Source organism: Lepidochelys kempii, chromosome 7, assembly GCF_965140285.1.
Source record: "Lepidochelys kempii isolate rLepKem1 chromosome 7, rLepKem1.hap1, whole genome shotgun sequence".
NCBI lineage: Eukaryota > Metazoa > Chordata > Testudines > Cheloniidae > Lepidochelys > Lepidochelys kempii.
This window is the reverse complement of record NC_136386.1, coordinates 31,203-45,752: the sequence shown is the minus strand read 5'-3', so window position 1 is coordinate 45,752 and position 14,550 is coordinate 31,203. Positions and strand designations below refer to the sequence as shown.

Sequence of the window (14,550 nt, the reverse complement as noted above, 5' to 3'; positions counted from 1 at the left end):
TAGGAAAGGTTATTATCTGCTGAAAGCCACTGTTCTGTCCAAATATGTATATCATTAGTACATATGAAGTTATGAGATTGTGCTGTATGGTTGTCACTACAATATGCTGTGAGTTGGAGATTGACCAGATATTAGTTCCGCAGAGACAACAACAAAGTTGATAATCAACGCCCAGGCGAGTGTTGAACAAGAAAGGATCTTGAGTGGTGCAAGATTGTATATCCCTGTGGTACAAGGCTGGCAGCTGGGGGGATTTGGCTGGTGCCTTTCTCTGTGTAATTGCTTGAATGCTCCCAGAGCCATTCACGAATCTGGCTGGATGGGGTTGTACTGAGTGATAACAGCACCTGCAGGGATTTGCTGTTTGTCACCAGTAAGGCATCTGGAGAGACAGCTCAGATTTGTGAGTTAAGGGGGCAGAGTGGTCCCACAGTCTCAGGTTGCACCCTGGGGATCCTGTCACAGCTTCTAACTGACTCTTTTACTCTGCTGTGTAGCCATGGTGGAATTTTGTGGTTCTCTTACTGGTTTTTTTGGTGTATACATCTAGTGTGAGTCTCTGTTATGGTGTGTTTAAATAGTCTCCACACAGTTTGCAAGCACTTCACCCTTGTAACAGTTCCTTTTCATTTCCATTTAGCTCACTTTTTTGTGTGTGTGTTTCCCTTTTTTAAGTTAAATGCTACCTTGGTAGGTTTCTTAGGCATTTTCCCCCCAAGCAGTTCAGCTATAGTCACCTCCTGGACCAGATGCTATGCTACACTTAGGACTACATTAAGAACTGCCTCTCCTATTGTGGTACCCAAGACAAGCTGCTCCAAGAACCAGCCATTTATGGTGTCAAGAAATTTTGTGTCTGCATCCCTTTCTGAGGTGATTTGTACCCAGTCAACATGAGAATAATTGAAACCCTGCATTATTATTGCATTTCCTGCCTTTGCAGTCACTTTAATCTCCCTGAGCATTTCACAATCATCACTCTAGTCAGGTGGTCCACGTTATGGCTGGTCCCACTGCAATACTATAATTGTTCAAACATGGAATTTCTAGCCATAGAGATTTTAGGGTACAGTTTGATTCATTTAAGATTTTTACTTTATTTGAATCTATGCTTTTTTTCCACATACAGTGCCACTCCCCCACCAACGCACTCTGTCATTCCTACATATTTTGTACCCTGGTACAGTGAAAGCTCTTTTATCTGACATTTTACCAACCGGCAAGCTCTATACCCTGGCATTTCTGATCTGCTCCGAAAGTCTGGTTTATAGTGCAGTTGGTGTGGGGACTGCAGGGGGCTGGGGTGTGGGAGGGGCTGCGGGGCATGCTCTGGGAGGGAGTTTGGGTCTGGTAGGGGGTTTGGGGTGCCAGATTTGGGGGGGGGCACTCACCTCCGGCAGCTCCTTGTCTCTGTTGCTCCTGACAGAGGTGTGGCCAGGCGGTTCTACAGGCACTCTGCCTCTGTTCCCCCCCGCCCCGAGCGCTGACTCCACGGCTCCCAAAACGTTGGCCGGAACCGCAGCCTATGGGAACTGTGGGGGGCAGCATCCGCAGATGGAGACAGCTTAGCTGCTCGCAGAGCTGCCTGGCTGTACCCCCGCCAGGAGCAGCAGGGAAGGGGAGCCGCCAGAGATGAGCACCCCCCATCTGGCACCCCAAGCCCCCTCCTATGCCCCAAGCCCATTCCCGGACCCAAACTCTCCATGGAACTAATAACAAACTAGTCTGAACACTTGCATAATGCAGACCATTGAAATTAATCTCATAAGCACTTCCCCCCAATACTCCCTCTATCCCCCCCCCGTGCCTCCCTCCATTACTCCCTCGACGCCCCCCCGGCTCACCCCTCCCTCCCATTCTCCCCATCTGCCTGCAACCCCTTATCAGTACCTGCCCGGCTTGACGCGCGTCCCCAACCGACCCCTTCTCAGCGCGTGCCGCGGTACCCCACTCCTGTCTCTCCTATCTCGGGCACGCGCTGACCACTCTCGGCTGACCTCGGAAGCGGGCACCTAAAACTGTACGGTGGCCGCAAAAAGTCAGACGGAAGTGATAAGCCGACGGACTTGTACTTCCGGGCAGCGCTGTGGTTGGGAGCGTGTGGAGACTTGCACTGCGCTATGTCGGGCAGAGACGGTAATGGGGTCTCTAGAAAGCCATTGTCCCCTTTTCTCCTGCCGGCCCTGAGGGTTCGCTTTCGTGCGGCTAGAGGCTGAGCCCTTCCCATTTCCCGGATCGGCCGCAGAGGAAACAGAGACTTGCTGGGCTTTGTGTTTCCGCCGTCCCTTCGTGCGTGGCTCTGGAGTGGGCGCCGCTCGCGCTCCCCCGCTCTTTTCCCTTTCTCCCCGTGAGGGCTCTGGGGCGAGCGTCCCTCTCCTCTTTTCTCCCTCCTCCCGTGAAGGGTCCTGGGGTGGGGGTGGAGCTCTCATGCGAACACCCGGCTCTGCGTCTCACTTTTTCCTTTTCCCTTGGTGTAGGCGGTAAGAAGAAACCTCTGAAGCAACCGAAGAAACAGACAAAGGACATGGACGAGGTGGGAGTCAGTGCTGAGCTCTTCCCTTCGTGGGTGGGCTGAGGGTCGGGCTACTGGTAGGGGACTTTGCTCACCTTGGACTAGGGTCTGGGGAGCAGTGGCACCTATAACCGGGTTTTTTGGAGGTAAACTTGACTGGTAACCTGGCCACAGTGAAGCTGTGGTCTAATGCAGGGGTTCTCACAACCAAAAAAAACCCTCTTATTGATGGCGGGTCTGACACATTTTCCTGAAATGCTCGGGGCAGGGGATTGAGGTGCAGAAGAGACATGGGGGGGGGGGGGGGCGCTCACCTCCAGCAGCTCCCTGCAAGCATGAGAAAGGCTATACTGGGTAAGACCAAAGTATCCTGTCTTCTGACAGTGGCCAATGCTAGGTGCCCCAGAGGGAATGAACAGAACAGGTAATCATCAAGTGATCCATCCCCTGTTGCCCATTCCCAGCCTCTGTTTGCCAGAAGCTAGGGACACCATTCCAGCTCATCCTGGCTAATAGCCATTGATCTACCTATCCTCTGTGAACTTATCTAGTTCTTTTTTGAACTCTGTTACAGTCTTGGCCTTCACAACATCCTCTGGCAAGGAGTTCTACAGGTTGACTGCATTGTGTGAAAAAAAACTTCCTTTTGTTTGTTTTAAATCTACTGCCTATTAATTTCATTTGGTGACCCCTAGTTTGTGTGTTATCAGAAGGAGTAAATAACAGTTCCCTATTTACTTTCTCTACACCAGTCATGATTTTATAGACCACTATCATATCGCCTCTTAGTCATCTCTTTTTCTAGATGAAAAGTCCCAGTCTTATTAATCTCTCCTCATATGGCAGACACTCCATACCCCTAATCATTTTTATTTCCCTTTTCTAAATCTAAATATCTCCAATATTGTATATCTTTTTTGAAATGGGGTGACCACATCTGCACGCCATATTCAAGATGTGGGCGTACCATGGATTTATATAGAGGCAATATGATATTTTCTGTTATATTATCTCTCTGTTTCTTGATGATGCCCAACATTCTGTTTGCTTTTTTGACTACAGCTGCCCATTGAATAGATGTTTTCAGAGAACTATCCACAATGACTCCAAGATCCCTTTCTTGAGTGGTAACAGCTAATTTAGACTTTCTCATTTAATATGTATAGTTGAGATTATGTTTTCCAATACGCATTACTTGGCGTTTATCAACATTGAATTTCATCTGCCATTTTGTTGCCCAGTTACCCAGTTTTGAGAGATCCTTTTATAGCTCTTTGCAGTCTGTCTGGGATTTAACTATCTTGAGTAGTTTTGTATCATCTGCATATTTTGCCACCTCATTGTTTATCCCTTTTTCCAGATCATTTATGAATATGTTGAATAGGACTGGTCCCAGTACAGACCCCTGGGGGACACCACTATTTACCTCTCTCCATTCTGCAAACTGCTACCCTTTGTTTCCCATCTTTTAACCAGATACCAGTCCATGAGAGGCCCTTCCCTCTTATCCCATGACAGCTTACTTTGCTTAAGAGCCTTTTTTGAGGGATCTTATCACAAGGCTTTCTGACAATCTAAGTATACTATATGTACTGGATCTCCCTTGTTCACATGCTTTTTAACCCCTTAAAGAATTCTAGTAGATTGGTGAGGCATGATTTCCCTTTACAAAAACCATGTTGACTCTTCCCCCAACAAATCATGTTCATCTATGTGTCTGACAGTTTTGTTCTTTACTATAGTTTCAACCAGTGTGCCCGGTACTGAAGTCTGGCTTACTGGCCTGTAATTGCTGGGATCGCCTCTGGAGCCCTTTTTAAAAATTGGCATCACTTAGCTATCCTCCAGTTATTTGACAGAAGCTGATTTAAATGGTCGGTTACAAACCACAGTTAGTAGTTCTGTAATTTCACATTTGAGTTCCTTCAGAACTCTTGGCTCAATACCATCTGGTCCTGGTGACTTATTACTGTTTAGTTCATCAATTTGTTCCAAAACCTCCTCAAATGAACCTCAATCTGTGACAGTTCCTCAGATTTGTGACCTAGAAAGAATTGCTCAGGTTTGGGAATGTCCCTCTCATCCGCAGCCATGAAGACCAATGCAAATAATTCATTTAGTTACTCTGCAATGGCCATATCGTCCTTGAGTGCTCCTTTAGCATCTCGATCATCCTGTGGCCCCACCGGTTTAGCAGGATTCCTGCTTCTGTTGTACTTAAAAAATTTTTTTGCTATTACTTTTTGAGTCTTTGGCTAGCTGTTCTTCAAATTTTTTGGCCTTCCTAATTATAGTTTTACACTTTATTTGCCAGGGTTTATACTCCTTTCTATTTTCCTCACTAGGATTTAACATCCACTTTTTAAAGGATGCCTTTTTGTCTCTCTCTGCTTCTTTTACTTCGTTGGTTTGCCATGGTGTCATTTTTTTGGTTCTCTTACTATGTTTTTTAATTTGGGGCATATATTTAAGTTGAACCTCTATTCTCGTGTCTTCACAAAATTTCCATGCAGATTGCAGGGATTTCACTTTTGGCACTGTACCTTTTAATTTCTGTTTTACTAACTTCCTCATTTTTCTGTAGTCCCCCTTTCTAAAATTACATGCTACGGTGTTGGGGTGTTTTCCCCGCCACAGGGATGTTAAATTTAATTATATTATGGTCACTATTACCAAGCGGTCCTGCTATTCAACTCTTTGACCAGATCCTGTGCTCCACTTAGGACTAAATCAAGAACTGCTTCTCGTTTTGTGGGTTCCAGGGCTAGCTGCTCCAAGAAGCAGTCATTAGTGGTGTCTAGAAATTTTATCTCTGCATCCTATCCTGAGTTGACATGCACCCAGTCAATATGGGGATAGTTGAAATTGCCCATTACTATTGAGGTTTTTAAAAAAAAATGTTTAGCCTCTCTAATCTCCCTGAGCATTTCACAGTCACTTTCACAGTCCGTAATATAGCCCTACTGCTATATTCTTATTATTAGAACATTGCATTACTATCCATAGAGATTCTGTGATACAGTTTGGTTTATTTAAGATTTTTACTTCATTTGATTCTATGCTTTCTTTCACATATAGAGCCACTCCCGCACCAGCACAAACTGTATATTTTGTTCCCTGATATTACTGTGTCCCATTATTCTCATTTCACCAAGTTTCTGTGATGCCTGTTATACCAATATCCTCATTTAATACAAGGTACTCTAGTTCACCCATGTTATTATTTAGACTTCTAGTATTTGTATATTAACACTTTAAAAACTTGTCACTTTTCAGCTGTCTGCCATTACATGATGTAATTGAATGGGATTTTTTTTCATTTGACTGTTTCTCATCAGATCCTACCTGTATTTTATCATATTCCATCCTCTCCTCCTTACTAGGACATAGAAAATCTCCATTAATAGATCCTCTCCTAAGGGATGTTTGTCCGAACCACGTGCTCCTCCACACCTGTTGGCTTTCCCCCAGCCCTTGGTTTAAAAACTTCTCTACAACCTTTTTAATTTTAAGTGCAAGCAATCTGGTTCCATTTTGGTATAGATGGAGCCCATCCTTCCTGTACAGGTTCTCCCTTTCCCAAAAGTTTCCCCAGTTCCTAATCTATACTCCTCCTCCCTACACAATTGTCTCATCCATGCATTGAGACCCTGCAATTCTGCTTATCTAACTGGCCCTGTGCGTGGAACTGGAAGCATTTCAGAGAATGCTACCATGGAGGTTCTGGATTTCAATCTCTTACCTAGCAGCCTAAATTTGGCCTCCAGGACCTCCCTCCTATCCTTCCCTATGTCACTGGTACCTACATGTACCACAACCACCAGCTCCTCCCCAGCACTACACATAAGTCCTTCTAGATGTCTCGAGAGATCTGCAACCTTTGCGCCAGGCAGGCAAGTCACCATGCGGTTCTCCCAGTCATCGCAAACCCAGCTATCTATGTTTCTAATGATCAAATTCCCCATAACTATTACCTGTCTCTTTCTAATAACTGGAGTTCCCTCCCCTGGAGAGGTAACCTCTGTGTGAGAGGATACCACAACGTCATCTGGAAGGAGGGTCCCAACTATAGGATTGTTTCCCTCTGTTCTAGTTGGATGTTGTCCTTCCCTGCGACTTTGATCCTCCTCAACAGCACAGAGGCTGTCAGACTGGGGGGTGGGACCGTTCTACTGTGTCCCAGAAAGTCTCATCTATGTACTTCTGTCTGTCTCAGCTCCTCCAGTTTAGCCACTCTGGTCTCCAAAGTCTGTACTCTGAGGGCCAGGAGCTTAGCTTTAGGAAAAACAAATATGCACTGTGATATGTTCCCCCTGGGGTACCACCTGAAACTGGGGTACCGCTGAGCCCTCTGACCCACCAGCCTGGGCTCCCTCTCACACTGTGCTGCTGTGACAAGCTGCAGACATGCTCCCGGTCTTACATTTCCACCAGTATACCCACAGGTACGGACACACCGACCCAGCTGCAGTTACATGCAGGCTCTCTGACCAGCCACTGCATGTGAACCAACAATAGAGAGGCTACAGACAAAATAACCACCAGCTTCCCAGCCTAGGACCCCAGAGCTTTACTGTCCTGCCTCAGTCCAAACCCCAACCAGTATGAATTTATTGTCCAGTTCACCTCCCCCTCAATGTGGAGAGGAATATGCAACAGCCTTTGCCCCTTGAGCTACGATTTCCCATGCATTTCACTCAACCTCACTGGTCTAGATAAAGCAAAAACAAGTTTATTAACTACAAAGGATAGATTTTTAAGTGATTATAAGGGATAGTGAACGGATCAAAGCAGGTTACCTAGCAAATAAAAAAAACAAACCGCACACTAAGCTTAATGTACTAGATAGATTGGATATGAATTAGCAGATTCTCACCCTAACTGATGGTACAGGCAGACTTGCAGATTCTTAAGGCACAAGCTGCGTTAGCTTTACAGCTTGGGTTTCTCAGGTTTACATATACAACTGTGGTCTCCAACCTTTTTACTCCCAAGATTACTTTTTGAGTTTAAAGGCAACTGAGGATCTACCCCAACCCTTCTCCAAAGCCCCGCCCCACTCATTCCCTCTCTCACCCCCCGTCACTTGCTGTCCCCGGAAGGGGCCACATGCTGCTCCTGGAAGGGGCCAACACGCCCCTGTGGTCCCTGGGAGGAGTGGGGGGCAGCATGTGGCTCTGTGCGCTGCCCCTTTGCAAGCACCACCCCCGCAGTTCCCATTGGCCACAGCTCCCTGTTCCCAACCAATGGGAGCTGCGGGAGCAATGCTTGCAGGCAGGAGCAGTGTGCGGAGGGAGACCCCTGCCCCCAGGGCTGCACTGGCCACTTCCGGGAGTGGCATGGGGCTGGGGCAGGCTGGGATCCTGTCTTAGCAGCAGGTTTCAGAGTAACAGCCATGTTAGTCTGTATTCGCAAAAAGAAAAGGAGTACTTGTGGCACCTTAGAGACTAACCAATTTATTTGAGCATGAGCTTTCGTGAGCTATAGCTCACTTCATCGGATGCATACCGTGGAAGCTGCAGAAGACATTATATACACACCATGGTCTCTGTGTGTATATAATGTCTTCTGCAGCTTCCACGGTATGCATCCGATGAAGTGAGCTGTAGCTCACGAAAGCTCATGCTCAAATAAATTGGTTAGTCTCTAAGGTGCCACAAGTACTCCTTTTCTTTTTTGTCTTAGCAGCAGTCCTGCTGTGCCGCCGGAGATCACGATCAACTGGGAGATCCTCTAGAATCAACCAGTTGATCGCAATCAACCGGTTGGTGACCACTGATATACAGGCTAGAAATCCCTTTAGTCTGTGTCCAGCACTTCCCACAGTTCTATCTTTGTTCCTCAGATATTTCCAGGGGTCTCTTTGTGTGGGGAGTGAAGAACAACAGATTATGTTAGTCCCTACCTTATATAGCTTTAGCGTATGGCAGGAACCCTTTGTTTCAAAACTTGGTTCTCAGTCTGGTTTGTGGAAAAAACCCAGACATAGCAAGATGGAATCCAAAAACATGTGATCTGGTCACATGCTCATGCAATATTATAGCAGCCATTGCTTAAAGGCTGGCCAAAACTTTCACAGGAAGGTTAAGTTCTACCAGGGTCCATTGGCTTTGCTGATGGCTCATCAGCAAAACCGTCTGGCTTCTTCATTTTCAGGGCTAGCTGTAGGTGTCACCCAGAGTAAGCATGATTGAAATGTAGATACATAGTTAATCACCCCGAGCTCCCTTCTATGGCCTCTCACCCCCCTGCTTGCCTCTTGACCATGGTGCCAGGTAAGGCTGGCACTGCTGAAGCCCTGCTACTGTGGGCTGAAGCCCAGAGCCGGAGCCCTATGGCTAGAGCAGGGGTGGGGTGGCTGAAGCCAAGAGCCCTGCAGCTGAAGCCCAGAGCCCTTAAACTGGGAGGGTGGGGGCCTGAAGCTCAGAGGTGGCTGCCAGAGCTCCAAGGCTGATGGGAGAAGGGAGAGTTAAGCTTGCCCCTGGAGCCCCTCAGTGCTGCAGGGAGCGGCCGCTGCTTTGCCCCCTCCCACATCTCTGCCCAGGTGGCCGCATGCAGCCACGGTGGCAGCATTTGAGAAGCTGGCTAATGGAATGTGCTGAGACTGCATAGAGCCAGTAAGCAGCTGCCTCTGTTGTAAATCCCGGACTCACTGTAACTCTTTGGTCTGCGATGTGGCCTGCTTGTAGCATCTTGTAGGCAAGCTTGTAGCAGGGCTTGCCTACACTTAGAGCACTGCAGCAGCTGCTACAGCGAATGAAGAAGCTTTACCATTGGTATAGGTACTCCACCTTTCCAAGAGGTGGTAGTGCTGTCTACACTAGTGGTTAGGTTGATATAACTGTTGCTTCAGGGTGTAGAAAATCCACACCCCTGAGCAACGTAGTTTTACTGACATAAATTTATAGTGTAGACCAAGCCTTAATTGTGGACAGTGGTCTCTCCTTACTCTAATCCAGTTTTGCTGCAGAATTTTCATTGATATGAATAGCATTTTATGGCTACTTAATGGCTCGCTTCTGGTCCTAAAAATCTGTTAATCTATAGGTAGATAAGAGGAAGGAGAGCTTCTCCTGCTGACATAGCTTTTGCTGTTTGTGGAGGTGGTTCTGCTATGCTGATAGGAGAGCTCTTCTGTTGTCATAGAACTTCTTCACCAGATGCGCTGCATTGGTGCTGCTGTACGTATAGACATGGCCTGTTCCACTGGGTTGGTGTTATTCCACACATTTGAATTCCAGCATTTATCTGCATTCACTCCAGCTGCATTCACTGTTAGGTGTAGCTCTATTGAATGGTGGAGTGATTAGTTGGAGCATCTTGGCAGAGTTGTTGCTATGATGTGAAGAGAAGTGTATGTGCATCTTGCGGGATCAAGTATGTCTCATCTCAGTGCTGAGTTGTGTAGATTGCATCAACAGAGGTGCCCAGGAGTTTTCTTGTTGTGGGGATTGTTTTAAAGAGCATAATTGTTTTAAAATACAAAATGCATCGCTAACATGTTTGTCACCCATCATTCTACAAATATATTGCATCCCTTCTGAGGTTGGATTGTTTTAAATCAAACCAGTACATGTCACTGATTTTAATCATAGTTTAAATCAGCAAACAAGAATTCTTGATTTAAATAATTTATTTTAATTTTGTTTTGCATTTGTAATTTTGGTTATTTTCCTAAAGAAAAGGTTGATTCTCATTGGTTGGTAACCATTACAAGATTTTAATTTGTAACTAAATATTGCCTTTATGGTAAACTTGGTACTTCTTGCTAACGAGGAGGATACACTATTGATGCAGACTTATTGCATAACTTCGTATGTATTTCTTCAGATTCTTAAGTTTTACATTTTTATTATGCTAGGAAATCATAAATGATGCATTTCTCATTTACTTGGTTATTTTTGTGCTCATGAATTGTGTCCAGCTGGATTTGGATGGAAATTTAGAATTATTTTAAAATGCATAAAAACTGCATTTATATTAAATCAAACTACCTTAAATGTGCTGGCTACATACTTTTTTTTCTTAGGTCTAACACAATATGCATTTTCATTTAAAACAAAACGATTTTTTTAAACAAAGGAAGTAGTAACTGTAGTTAGTTAATTGAACTGATGGTTTCTGGCCTTCATGTCTTTCAAGATTTTAGAATTAGTAGATCTCATCCTTTCACACCTATTTTTTTTTCATTCGTAGACTGCAAGAGAAAAACAAGCTCTCCAGCTCTTTCAGCTCCCAATCGGTTTCTTAACTTTTAATTAACTAATTGTTGAACTGAACTAGTTGAATAAACTGAAAAGAAGAAAATATTCTCTTTGCATGTGCAAAAGAGGCTAGTGCTGTCAGAAGTTTTCGTTTAGCACATCAACAGACTCTGATTCCAGGTGCTTAATAAGTGACTTCTACCAGTTCAATAGTTTGATGTTCTTCAAAATTTAAGCAGCAGACATATACTGGTCAATACTTTCTATTTAACGTAAAAGATTCTAATAGATTGTAGTATATTTAGCCCTTAACCTATGTTGTCATAACTTCAAATTTAATTTTAAAATGGTTTCATTTAAAAAAGGACAAGTAATATAATTTCAATTAAAAATAACACTTCGTTGTTTTTTTAGAAGGTTAAATTGATTTTTTTTTTTTAAGCCAACCTGTAACGGTGTTCCTTAGCAGCACTCCATCCTTAGAGGAGCTATGTGTGGTGTTAGCATGTTGGGGTATTGCTCAAAAAGGGAAGGGTTAAGGTTACGTTGAGAGTCTGGTATGTATTTAACTTCGTATTTCCTGGTTTCCAGAGGTTAAAGTTTAGCCACTCTCCATATTCTGGTAGGGCCCATGGCTGCACTGGGCAACCTTCATTTTGTTAATTTTTGGGCATTTAATATTATATGAAATGGCATATCAAGGGTCCGTCAGGGATCAGTCCTGATCCAGTCCTGTTCAATATCTTCATCAGTGATTTTAGATAACTGCATAGAGAGTACACTTGTGAAGTTTGCGGACGATACCAAGCTGGGAGGGGTTGCAAGTGCTTTGGAGGATAGAATTAAAATTCAAAATGATCTGGACAAACTGGAGAAACGGGCTGCAGTAAATAGGATGAAATTCAATAAGGACAAATGCAAAATACTCCATTTAGGAAGGAATAATCAATTACACACATACAAAATGAGAAATGACTGCGTAGGAAGGAGTACTACGGAAAGGGATCTAGAGGTCATAATGGATCACAAGCTAAATATGAATCTACAGCATAACACTGTCGCAAAAAAGTGAACATAATTCTGGGATGTATTAGCAGGAGTGTTGTAAAACACAATAAGTAATTCTTCTGATGCGCTCAGCACTGATTAGGCCTCAACTGGAGTATTGTGTCCAATAAAAGCCCAGAGGACAACAACAAAAATGAATAAAGGTCTAGAAAACGTGACTTTGAGGGAAAATTGAAAAAAAAATTGGGGTTGTTCAATATGGAGAAGAGAAGACTGACAGGGGGCAGGATGGAACACACACATGATAACGGTTTTCAAATACATAAAAGGTTGTTACAAGGAGGAGGGAGAAGAATTATTCTTCTAAACTTCTGAGGATAGGACAAGATGCAATGGGCTTAAATTGCAGCAAAGGAGGTTTAGGCTGGACATTAGGCTGTCAGGATGGTTAACCACTGGAATAAATTGCCTAGGGCAGGATTTCTCAAACTTCATTGTACCGCAGCCCCCTTCTGAGAACAAAAATTACTACAAGACCCCAGAGAGAGGGACCGAAGCCTGAGTCCCCCCATTGTGGGGGTACTGAAGCTTGAGGACTTTATGGGCCTTGGACTTGGGCTTCAGCCCCAGGCCCCATCAAGTTTAACAGCCCTGGCGACCCCATTAAAATGTGATCGCGACCCACTTTGGGGTCCCAGCTCACAGTTTGAGAACCGCTGGATAGGAAGGTTATGGAACCTCCGTCATTGGAGGTTTTTAAGAACAGATTAGACAAACACCTGTCAGGAATGGTCTAGTTATTACTATTGAGGTCCCTTCCAGTCTTACATTTCTATGATTCTATGGCTATCTTGCTTTAGTTTAGAAGAGATTTATAGTTTTGTGGGTTTTCTTGTTTTCTGTAATTTTATGATTTCCAGTTGCTTACCTCCAGTTTACTGTTTTTCACAAAACCCTTGTCCACTGCAGTGGTCAGAGGGAAGATGCTAACAAATGTTGACTTTTCTTCAGGAAGATTTGGCGTTCAAGCAAAAACAGAAGGAAGAGCAGAAGAAACTTGCGGAGATGAAGACAAAAGCTTCTGGGAAAGGCCCCCTTAGTAAGTGGCCCACTCAATAACTGGCTTGCCTTAAGGATAGCAAAAGTTAAGAAATTATTTTTAATGTTTTTTGCTACACTGCCATAGCAAGGACTATACTTTAGGTTATTTTTAGGGCTGTCAAGTGATTAATCGAACTGTTAAACAATATAAGAATACCATTTATTTAAATAGTTTTTGCCGGTTTCTATATTTTCAAATATACAAATATAGGGTCAGGCCTGGGGACTCGAGGCTCCAGCCTCTTCTCTCTCTCTCTCTTCCCCCCCCCTCCCCCCCCCCGGTGGGGTTTGTGGCACAGGGCTCCAGTCCCACCATCACCCAGGAAGCTGTGGGTTGGGGTTGCTTCAGCCCCCCTGCCGCCGATGTCTCCCGCCCTGTCCTAGGTATGCAATTAACATGTTAAAAAAATTAATGCATTAATTTTGCTTTCAGTTAATTAATTGCAGTTAACACCTGCACTTGACAGCCTTAGTTATTTTAAATTCCAAAGTGAGCTGGTTTTAACTGCAAATTACTCAAGTTATTAAACACACACAAGAAATTAGGAGCGACAAATGAAGACCAGAATGATTCAATTAAGATTTCTTGATTGACCCAAACTAGTCCATTCTAATAACTGTACCCACTGACAATCCCATTACTATTTCATCTCGCCAACACTTTTTATTAGAAAAATAAAATTCTGTCTTAAATATGCAGGATACATAAGAAAAAGTTGATCAAACATATTTTGCATTTAAAACTGTTTAATATAAAAGTTTTGCTATAGTTAGTGAATTTAACTGATTGTTTCTGATCACGATGTCCTTCAAGATTTTGGAACGACTAGTTCTCATCCTCTCACACCATGTTATTACTCACAGATTGGAAGAGTGAAACAAACTTTCCTGTTTTTTTCAACTCCCAATCAGTTTCTTAACTTTGAATTAACTAGTTGTTGAACTGAACTAAACTAAATGAATAAATTGAGATAAAATTATTCTCCTTGTATCTGCAGAAAGTGGTTACTGCTGTGAAAAGCTAATTTAGCACTTCAGCCAACTCTGGTTCTGTGTATTTAATCATTGACTTCCAATAGTTCATTGGTTTGACTTTCTTTAATACTTGGGTAGCAAACATGTACTGCTTATATTTTTTATGTAATGTACGTGATTCTAATAGCCTATGTTAAGGCCTAAACATACTGTAATCTATCATAATTACAAATTTTATTTTTAAATGTTTATTTTTAAAAACTGTATTTAAATACAAAAAATGATTTTGTTGACCTTTTAAAAAATCTTTTTTTTTTTAAATTCACCATCTCTTCTCCCTACCTTCTGTTGTCTGTCTGTTCTACATAGTCCCTGCCCTGAAGATCTTAAAATGTCTCATGTTTCCACATTGCTTAGTCTTAGCATATGCACAACATGCCTCAGGTGGTACATCACTAGGATTCATCACCGAATTTGGTGTGCTGCTTGGATCATTAGCTTCCTTTGTCCCAGCCAGGTACTAACAGGAAGTGTGATATGAATGCTGATCCATGTGCACACCCACCCCTGCCCCCCAGTTCTTAGTACAGCAAGGCCTTGATTCTGATTGGGGCCTCTAGTTGCTATTGGAAGGTTGCTGTTGTCTGTATTCTTACAGCCTCAAATAGACCTTCATAGAATCATAGAATATCAGGTTTGGAAGGGACCTCAGGAGGTCATCTAGTCCAAACCCCTGCTCAAAGCAGGACC

General features: G+C 43.7%; 1 protein-coding gene and 1 long non-coding RNA gene across 3 annotated transcripts in view; one reads left to right on the top strand and one right to left on the bottom strand.

The window, feature by feature from the left end:
- CCDC51 (coiled-coil domain containing 51) overlaps positions 1 to 2,131 on the bottom strand; it is a 34,824-nt gene extending 32,693 nt beyond the window's left edge. For both annotated transcript variants that reach the window (XM_073350768.2, XM_073350767.2), the window contains exon 1: positions 1,891 to 2,131. The gene's annotated coding sequence lies outside the window, so the exon portion shown is untranslated. The remainder of the gene's footprint in view (positions 1 to 1,890) is intronic.
- On the top strand, positions 2,101 to 12,824 carry LOC140913989 (uncharacterized). Its single transcript, XR_012159728.2, has 3 exons — positions 2,101 to 2,136; positions 2,478 to 2,533; positions 12,740 to 12,824. It is a non-coding gene; the product is annotated as an uncharacterized LOC140913989 (long non-coding RNA).
- The last annotated feature ends 1,726 nt before the right edge of the window (positions 12,825 to 14,550 follow it).